Here is a 10793-nt window from a genome sequence, read left to right as displayed (position 1 = left end):
GCCCCAGCAACCCTAAAACAAATCCTGGTGGGCTGCAAAACCAGCCTTACAGGCAGACACATGGCGCCACAACCAAGTGCTGAAGTGCCTGGCAGATTCACTGGAGAATAAGAGGATAACTGTCAATGCCTTGCCCCTGGAAGCCCAGACAACCTTTCAGCAACCATCCTTCATCAGGGAAGGGGAGAAATGGTTGACCAAAAACTGGAAACTGGAATTAGAAGACAGACTCAGCGGAAGACCATCAAAGACCTTGCAACAGCTGCCGAAAGAAGTAGTCACTGGCTGTGGCTGAAGCTAAAGGAGACTGTAAGGGCTGCCAAATGACCTTACAGAGCCTCCGGTGTGACACACACCCAGGTCTGATCAGCCTGTGGTGGGCCAGCCTCGGGTGAGGGTGTATTGTGGTAAAAGGCCGAAACACCCAATGGGGCCCGGGTGCACAACTGATGATGTGTCGTAGTGGAGGCACCAGGCGATTATCCCCCCAATTCAACCACACCCAAGAGGACATCTCCAACAACAGTGCCTGCTGATTATCAAGGGATTTTAATATCTAGTCCTAGGAAGCAGACTTTAGCTTAGGTTAAACAAATTAATTTTACTTGGTTGGAAAAGCAGCTACACTAATTATGTCTCTTTTTACTACAAAATGTTGCTATAAGTTTGATTGCATCATAATAATTGCTGTTAATAGTGTTCGTCTTATGTTTGATTACATCTTTAATTGATTTTTCCGTACATTTCTACCATGTGTACATAAACCGAGTCACCACTGGTAAGTTACTACTAAATAATATACAAACATACATTTTCTGTAAAGTTGTTTGCGATTATTGTAAAAAGCACTATACAAATAAAATCACAATTTGCCTGAGATCAAAATTATGATGTTTTTGTTTAAGACAGGACACTTCGTGTACTGTTCAATTTTGAGATGTTGCTTCCATGTCTTATTTTGCTCTTATTGAAAGGAAATTTCCAAAATACACATCAATGTGCTTTTTTAAGCCTACTAACATCATCTGTTTGCTTCTGTAGATTTCTTCTAAATTAACCAAAACTAGCTATATGTATTTTTAAACTTAACATTTCAAGGGAAAATACTCTGGATAACTGGGTAAGTTCATTTTAAAATAAAAGGGCAGGTGCTCAAGCCCCCTTTTATGTATGTGTGCACATGTCTGGTGTCCATTCACTCCCTATTGTCATGACCTCTCGTTAGATATAGTCTTATCTTAATTAAGTGTGTCCAGATCTATGAGGACTAAATAATACTTGAATAAGTAAGCAGAGTATGACCATCTAGAATATTAGTCAATCACCTCTGTTTTATAATGAGCAAGTGTGTCATCTGTAAATAAGATCTGTGTATGAGACTTGAAGTGTTATAGGAATCCTAATGAACGAGTACAACAATATTAAAGAGTTAAATAGAATAATCAGGTGTCTAGATAGATTTTTCTATGAATGAACCTAAATTCCAGGTCATAATACATTTTAAATTAAATTACTTTGCTCACCAAAAAGATCAATCACGCAGGAAACATTCAGCCACCTGGTTGGACCTTACATTGTTCATTATATGAGTCTCAATAAACTGATCCTGAATTATTCTTGTGTTCAGTTTACTGACTCGATCTAGACTCACTGAATGAGATCGTTGTGATTAAAGAAGGATTTAGGTTTTGGTATGTGTACTTTACATAAAGGACCCAAAGGCATCTTGAGTTTTCATTAGCTTGGCCCTTAAAGAGGCCTAATCCATTGAAAATGTTGTTGAAAGTTACCTTCCATTGTAGAAAGCCTAATCTTGACACTCGCTGATTTCAAATGGTCTATTCTGTATGGCCTGCTGGCTGTACTGTTACGTATTCCTCGAAATTTATAGGGTGTTGGTGTGTGACTCTGGTTGTAGCCTAATGATCAAGTGAATGCCTGATAACTCTGCTGAAGTAAATGCTCTTAACCTTCTCTGATAAGTTTTTCCCAAGACGTACTTTGCATCAAGGGCCAAAATATCAGAAACCCATTCCACCTGGCCCTCGATCAATCAAAATGAATGCCAGATCACATTTAATGCTTTTCAGAAACATCTTGAAGATGAATGGGCTTGTGCTCCATGTCAATGGCCCAGCTCTCTGAGAGCTTTCCAAAGGAACTGGGTTGCTGTGGTATTTTCTGGGTGAGGTCTGCAGAGGAGCTGACATAAACAGTGAGGAGCTGGGGTGGTGCTGTACAACTGCCAGAATATTGACTCAGACCTTAAACTGAAAGTTAACACTGATGTTATTTGAGAAATGTGAGGGCTGGGCGTTGGTGCCTGGAAACAAAAGAAACGAGGTCATGAAGGCACACCATGTTCAATTCTGAAACTGAGATATCTTGACCAAACTCTAAGGCAACAGAGAGGAGGTTGGCTGGTTTTAGCAGATTTAAACAGCCCAGTCAAGCAGGTAGTCAGCTAGTCTCCCAGCATGATAAGTACATCAACCCAAACAAGTCTGACCAGTAAGAACAAGCTTGGTGGTCAACTACGTCTAACAAACCACCAGCACGAGTGCCTTGCATTGAGTCTCACACAGTGTGCATGATGCAAATAATGTCATTATGCAGGAATTATGCCTGGAATTACCTGAACTAAATGTTTGGTTATCATGAGATAGATCTTCTATCAGTAGCTACTGTATAAGTAACCTTGTGTATTCTACAACCCCAATCAAACACACCTTTACTTGTTAATCATGGTGTTCTGGATTTCTTGAAAACATCAAGCAGGTGTGTTGGAGCGAGAAGAAACTGAAGTCTGCAGGAAGGTAGCTCTCCAGGAGCAGGGTTGGCTACCCCTGTTCTACATCCATATCTAAAGTCCTCAATAATTTGATTTCCAAATGACTGTGAGGTACTGGCTACCAGTGTTCATGCATTAGCTCTGATATGTATATGCTCTGTTCTGCACCATTATTCACAGTAATATGAACAAAGGGAGCTTTTAAGAAGATGAAGGGCTCCAACGCATTTCACCTTTGAGGAAAGCCCCTCTGTCATCATTTTAAAGTTTTCCTGTGCCCTTTGACCCCTTTATCTATTTTCGTAGGGTAAAGGGTTTCTTTTGACGGGTTCTTGGCTGCTTTAAGAGGATTTTTTGCAAAGGAAAAGTGGCCTCTGGCTGCACTTTCAAGACGCATTAATGACATTTAACTAAAGAACTTCATTGCTGGAGGGAAACCTTGGAGAGACAAAAAGAATCAAGGGAATTTAAGATGAGAAGAGGGAATGTTAAACACATCCACATGTGATCAGATCAGAATTGTGCAACATACCAAGATGTAAATAAGGACCTTTTGATTATTGTTATTTGAGCGGTACTTATGATTAATTATCTTTCCATTAAACATAAAAATATAAACTCTGAATGTAATGGCCTTTTGAATAACATGACAACGTAAAGTGTTGAACATAGCACCAGCATTTTACATAAAGCACTTACGACCCCCTCAAGAGACTATACTGCATGAAGATTCGTGATCACTGATATATGTGATTTTTTCAGAAGAACACAAGGCTTAAAAGGTAAAATAAGGATTGCAGTAAGGATTTAAATTCTCTTATTTTACTTCCTTGAATATGCATTCACAATTATTCATGTGTTTGTACTAAAACTCATATTGTACTGTGGTTTATTGCATTCATATCTATCCATAATAGATTAAAGGCTAATGCAGAGTATAAGATTCCTGAACTGATGACAAAACATAACATTGGAAATTTACCTAAAAGTTTGTTCAACTTAACATATTATGCCGATTAAACATGCCCACAAGTTTGTACAACTAATTAACTTTTAAGTTGAGAAAACTCAAAAATGTCCTGAAGCTGGCTGCCTTGAAATTGTACGTTTTCTCAACTTCAGATTTTGTACAGTGTAACAAGTAAACTAGTGCATGTGCAAGGCTAACTGTCACCTGCTGATGGAAACATTAGACCAGAGATGGGAAGTAACTAAGTACAAATATTTTTTTAGATTAGAAGTAGATTTTTGACTTTTTATTTTTCTGACAAATTTTTACTTTCATTCCTTAAATTTTTACACAACAATCTGTACCTTCTACTTCTTACATTTTCAAACCAGAATCATTAATTTAGTTTTAATCTGTAGTTTCGCCATTATAAATCTCTATAGTATAATCTCTAAGTCTTGACTGGCAACTTGTGGTGTAACGATTCAATCGTTTTATCAGTGCATCGAATACAAGCGTTGACAATGCAATGCATCGATCTCGAAACATGATTTTTGGATCATGTATCGCCGATCTCGGATAGTTATCGATTTAAAATAAGAATCGAATGAATCGCGATTTCTATAGTGATTCAGTGCTTTCAAAATATATAGAAATTCATTTTCTACAAGCACAAATTAAATGGAGACCTAGAACAGTGTTCGTGCCTCACATCTCTCCTTCAAGCGCTCCACTATTCACCGCCTGTGACTTTCACAGGATTGCGCTCACGCTCCGTTCGTCTCTGACACAGCTGACGTGTGATCTCTCCTTAGGACTCGTGACCAGTAATACTAAAGTGAAGTAGCTTTACTTTTCTGTAGTTTGTCAATGGCTCTCTCCATCTTACTGACGGCGTTACCCGAGCAGACGTATTTATTGCTTGGACAGAGCAGAAATATAGTGTCTCTAAAGTATACGCACAGTTCATTGAATGATACATGTTTTATCAATGTTGTTGAACTGAATGTACGAAGGAAACCACAGCATTAACAACAAATGAAATAAGAGCGCGAGGTTCATCTGATAACCAAATGCATGAAAGTAGCGTTTATTGCTATAAAAACAGACATCGGAGCATTTTCTTTCAGGATCGTCATTCGAAGATGGAGAGGAAAAGTTAAATACTATAGCATTTTATTCTATGAAAATGTGATGAAGACATTTTTTCACTGAAAAATGAAAAGTGATATCGTGCTTTTTGGTGAACTAACCCTTTAAAAGAATAGAGAATCAAATCGTTCTTGAATCGAATCGAAAACCTACGAATTGAACCCAAATATTCACAACCTTACTGCTGCGATTCAGCTCACGCACTCTGTGCCTCCACCTAAAGGTTTTTATCAGAGTAATCATTTCGAGACTCAAGAATAAAGGAGGAGAGATGCGAAATCAGTGATCTGTTCGGGACTCTGGGATTTTGTCCCAGTCCGGCCCTGTTCTGCATGTTCTACATACATTCATTAACTAACAAAATTTGAAATGTAAATTCTTTTGGATTAAGGTATTTATAAGACCTGTAGGTCCCCTTACCAGAAAAACACTAAAACAGGTAGTAGTAGTAATGGCTACTGTTTACTTACTGTAAGTACATTTTAGAGCCCATACTTCTTTACTTTAACTTGAGTAAAAAAAAAGTATAGTATTTTTAAACATGCGTATCTGTGTACTTTCGTCATCTCTGCATTAGACACGTGTTGTCATACATCCCATTTCCCTATATGATGCACTAGGATAAAAACAATTAAACAAATAAAGAGATATATGATTCAGCTGCCCATGTATGCATATGAGCATGATAGTTCGGTTTCCATCTTCTCTGCCACAACGAGATTAAAAATATTCCATGACAGCTCAAAGATCAGCTTCCATGGGGGAATCCACATTGACGTGGCATGGAATGGGAGACAGAAAGGAGCTACTGGGATAGACAGAATGGGGTCATAGCAAAAAATACCCAATGTAAAAAGGGCATCACCCTGTGAAGATCAGCCTTCAGTACAGCTGATTTCCCCTTACTAAAGACTGGAAACAGTGATGATGATTTCTAACTTCACTTACTCTCTAGGAGACAGCAAAGGGTGCGCTAATAACAGATCAGAGCCAAAGGCCTCATTGTGTCTGCACCTTGATTTATTTTTAAGGGAGGGATCAGAGGCATTTTTCCTAAGGGCAGCATGCCCTAGCGCATTCCAGTAGCTCACTACTATTACATTCTTCGGAAAAACACTTTATCAATGTAATTTAATTGCCAGCATATGCTGTTATGCCTTTCATGGCACTACTTTTTGGACATTGGAAGTATCTTGGAATATACACCATACAAGAATATGGCAATGCTCCTGCGCCATGACATGCATGAAAGTACCATATAGGTTACCATCTGATACCGTAGCTGTGGTGCACAACACAGCACAAGAGTAATTCCAACAGTTCCTGCAACAGTGGGCTAAACACGACACAAAGCACTAAACACTGTGACAGCTGATGAGGCAATGGATTCAGAGACTTTAACTGAATTAACTCACAATGGCAAGCTTCTTACCGCCCAGCAATTAATCAAGTTGCTCTTTGGCATTTGTTCATGAAAGACACACAGGAGTGGCTGATGACCATTTCACAACTAACTTTGTCCTGAAAAATCTGTTGATGTAAGCTCTTGGAACGGGTATCATTTTGTGGTTCTAGTACTTCTTATTAAATAGTCAGCAAAATTTTAACTACAACAATCCTAAATAGGAAAACAGACCTAGGATATAGCTTTACTGCTTTCTTAAACTTTATTAAAGATAATTTACATCTAAAGAACCATTATAATTAATATCTTAATGCCTGAGTTATGCTCAGGGCATTTACTGCTTTAAGAGGGCTTTTTACTATTTAAAACTAGCAACGTTGTCACATGAACACCCAATTTAAAACAGTTTTTTATCAAATGGATACTTCCGGCTCTGAAATCTGTTCTGATGAGTCACATTCAAAGAAGAATGCCTTAACTTGTGAGGTTTGTTGAGACTTATAAAGACCCAAAGGTTCAAACAAGCCAAGATAGACACAAATATCCTTCGGCCAAAATGAAGATCAAATCCACAGGCTACCCTATATTTATCGTATTTTGAGGAAATGAGCAGCTCTCTGTGTTTGGGTGGTTGAGTTGTGTGTAACATATTGGTGTTATATTAAACCGTTATATGTCGTCATATTGGAGTATGGTGTATGGAGTAGACGGGAGGAGTTGAAGGACTTGTCAGAAGTGTAGAGCTTGGTGGAGCTGAGTGACAAAACCAGAGGGGCACCCAGGGGTCTGTAGGATAAAGGTGTAACCAACATCTGCAACCCATTGCGCCCCCAATTATCCTTGGGTGAACCTAATGGAAAATACGACACAGCTAGCTGGAATGTAAACACAACCCAATGGCGACTCCCATTTATTTTCTCTCTCTTTCTTGCAGCAAACTCTATTTTTCCTTTCTTCGTTTTGCTGTTGGCTGTTCTTGTTTTATTGTAGAAAGACGGCAAAGGTTGCTTTCATTAGGATGTATCCCATTGCAGTCATCCATGTTTAGAATCATTCCATTGTTCGGCAGGTGGTACCTGATTCACTCTCCTGTTTTCCCAGGAAGTGCCAGTTACTGCAACAGTTGAAATGACGCAGTCTTTTCATGAGTCGTTGGTGTTTTAATTCAGGGTACATTGACTCTAAATTATTGAAACTCACCACAACAGTGAACACATGTTGGTGTACACACTCAAGTCAAGTCACACCACAGGTCTGTGGCCCAGCTGTCTCCAGTAAGGGTCTAGGCTTTAAAGACCTATACCAATCTCACAGGCACAGGCAGATTTATCCCATAAATCCAAATAAACCCCAAATACCATCTAGTGCAAATCCCAACGATTCCAAATGCGGAAACAATTATGGTGTTTTGACAGGGTGTGAGAAACCTTCGTCAACCAGTGTAGTTTGACTAGACTTTGTTGTGTAACTGATAAACAAACCAATTGACGTTCCAAAAAAAGAGAGAAAAAATGTGTGTTGGGTTATCCGTATTGTTTGATTAACAGTGTGGATTTTTAAAAGAAAGAGAAAGAAAACAGTGATGAAAAATCCACAACCCCATTAAAGATTAGGGCTTGTCCGAATACAATTTTTTTGAGCTTTGAAGCTTCGGCAGTAATCAACAGTGAATATTCTAAGCTTCTGAGGGAGGAGGTGAACATATTACTCTGTGTGTCTGTCTGTTAGCATTTTTATTATGTCGAGAACTGGTCATCCAATAGAGATGCGTGGCGGGTGTGTTGCTGTGGACCCAAGGGAGTACAGTGTCACATTTTGGTGCAATATGGACACGCGACACGTTAAGAATGAATAAACTTTTACTAAACTACAGAACTGCGTGAGACAAAAGCAGGGCTTACTATGTCTTCTCTTGCAGATGAACTGAATCATTACGTTCACTCATTGGCGATTCATAAGTTGATTTTCTACTATCGGGTCAAATGGTTCTCTTTGCAATCTCAATTGGGAGTGTCAATGGTCCATTTGAGAGATAAGTGGCAGTAATGCCTTTATAAGTCTGCGATCTGCCTTAAAGCAAGAAGAAAAAGAAGACGCGTCACACACCTGCTGTGTTGAGGACACACTCAATATATTTTCTGGCATTACAGTGTATCAGAGGTAAAAAACAATATAAATACTGTTCAGTTTCTTGTACAGACTGATACTTTTGTGTCTTTACACATCATTGAATTGTCATGAGCTGCAGGGTTTCATTTGGTTTTGTTTGTGAATGTTTTAGCCATTGTTAGGCTTCAAAAACAAAAAAAATCCAACAGAGAGATAGCAGGAACATTGATGATCCATGATGCATGAGCATGCATGGTTTCCAGTTGCACTGGGTTACTGCTGTATATTAATGATGTGAAGCAGATGGATGAATTCTGAAACAGCCAAATGCAGCAAAGTTCTTTGGATGACGCTTCATTCTACAAATGGACACTGACACAAAACATACAGCAAAAGCAACCCAGGAGTTTTTGAAGGTAAAATAGAGGAATATTCTGCAATGGCCAAGTCAGTCTCCTGATCTCAACCCTACTGAGCATGCATTTCACTTGGTAAAGACAAAACTAAAGGCAGAAAGACCCACATAAAAACAACAACTGATGTCAGGTGCAGTAAAGACCTGGCAAAGTCATGGTGAAGTCCATGAGTTTCAGACTTAAAGGTCCCGTTTTTCGCACTTTTTTAAGGCTTTGATTGTGTTTACAGTGTGCAATATAACATGTGTTCATGTTTCGCGTGTAAAAAAAAAACAGTATTTTTCACACAATTCACCTATCTGTATACCGCTGTTTTCACTGTCATATAAATGGGCTGATGACTTCCTTGTTCTATAAAGTCCCTCCTTTCAGAAATACGTAACGAGTTCTGATTGTCCCAGCGGTTCTTGTGTTGTGATTTGACACCAGCTTAGAGCACACTGACCTCCTGGTAACGTGATTGGACTCGTTTTGGAGTAGTTTTGAGAAGCAGGAGCATGCGCAGGAGATGTATTCATAATCACAGGAGCGTGTTTACTGACGAGATGCGCATGAAAATCGCATTCGTTTTTTTTGCACAGCCCTAACATTTAGTTAAAGCTAAACAGCGTTGCCCTTTGTGTTATAAGTTACAGAAACCGGTTATGGTCCATTTACAACGCCTTCTCCAGACAAAGAGTGAACTGCTCCATCTTTCAAGAATAATATTTTTGCGAATCCAGCATTAAACTGATTGAGATTGAGGAAGTTGTCCTCAGCAAGCTGTCCTCAGCTAAATGAGCTGCACATAGTTTTACATGTGGATTATAATTTTCAGGAACAGAGTTAAACATAAATTGTAACCATTAATCTCTAAGTTCAGCATCCCTGGGAAGCCCAAACAAAGGTGATTGGACTCCGAGATGAAAATAACAGCGTTTCGTCTACATGTCTAACACAAACTCAGCTTTTCCTTCTTCTCCGTCGGAGCGCAACAAGACCACGCCCCCTTTTTGTGAATTCATGTGGGCGGAGGTTAGTCAAAAAACTGTTTTAGTGACGTCATTACTGCAAGAACTAGAGGGATGTAGTCCAAACGGGTCGTTTTTTGTAGGCGAATTTTGTTAAATAAAATATCTCGCTTGGCATTGAACTTTGAGCTTTAGAATTTTACAGATATTATTTATACTCTAACAACAACATTACAAACTAACTAAAGTTCAAAACATGGGATCATGAAGAATGGGACCTTTAAGGCAGTTATTGCCTGCAGAGGATTCTCTGTTTTTCCTTCATTGTAAGTCACTTCTTTATAAGCTGTGCAAATTAAGCGTATCTATTCATACTTCATGTATGTGCATGTAAGACTTTAGTGCCAGATTTTTCAGTGATGAAGTAGTTAGGGAGTGTGCAGCTGGGATTCAAGTCAAGATTTCTCAGAGCTGTGGTACAAGACACATCCCATGTGCCACACCTTCAAGGAGTCCTGATGGTCCTTCTCTGCTCACAACCATCAACTACAAAAAAGCTTTAAGGACAACAGAGAGTTTTGAAAGAAGAAATATGGAGTCCCATTGCAGTCTTTAATCTCTCCTCTCACACAGCCCTCCAGTGGAAACCATGATTAGAAACTGTCAGAGCTGCACAAATGCATGCAGTTAGCCAATGTGTATGTCAGCAAAAAGCAAAGAAATAAATGAGACACAAGTGTTATAAGGAAAAGGTCTGGACAACAAACCAAACACCTCACAGTCACTTGTGGCTTGATTATGTAACATTCCAGCAGGAAGTATGTGCAGCTGGAGTGTTAGTCTCTGCACTCGCTTCAATTAAAGAGAGACTGAACACCAAGTCTAAAACCAAGAACGCACAGCTGGCCTAGATACAGACGGCAGAAAATGTGCAATGTCAGAATATTGCAACAGACTTTGAGGAACAGGCAAAAAAGGGTGGAGTCAAGTTAAATTAGATTTATGAAATGATAACTTTAAT

This window comes from Carassius gibelio, chromosome A19 (genome assembly GCF_023724105.1).
Source record: "Carassius gibelio isolate Cgi1373 ecotype wild population from Czech Republic chromosome A19, carGib1.2-hapl.c, whole genome shotgun sequence".
NCBI lineage: Eukaryota > Metazoa > Chordata > Actinopteri > Cypriniformes > Cyprinidae > Carassius > Carassius gibelio.
Note: the sequence above shows the minus strand (reverse complement) of the source record.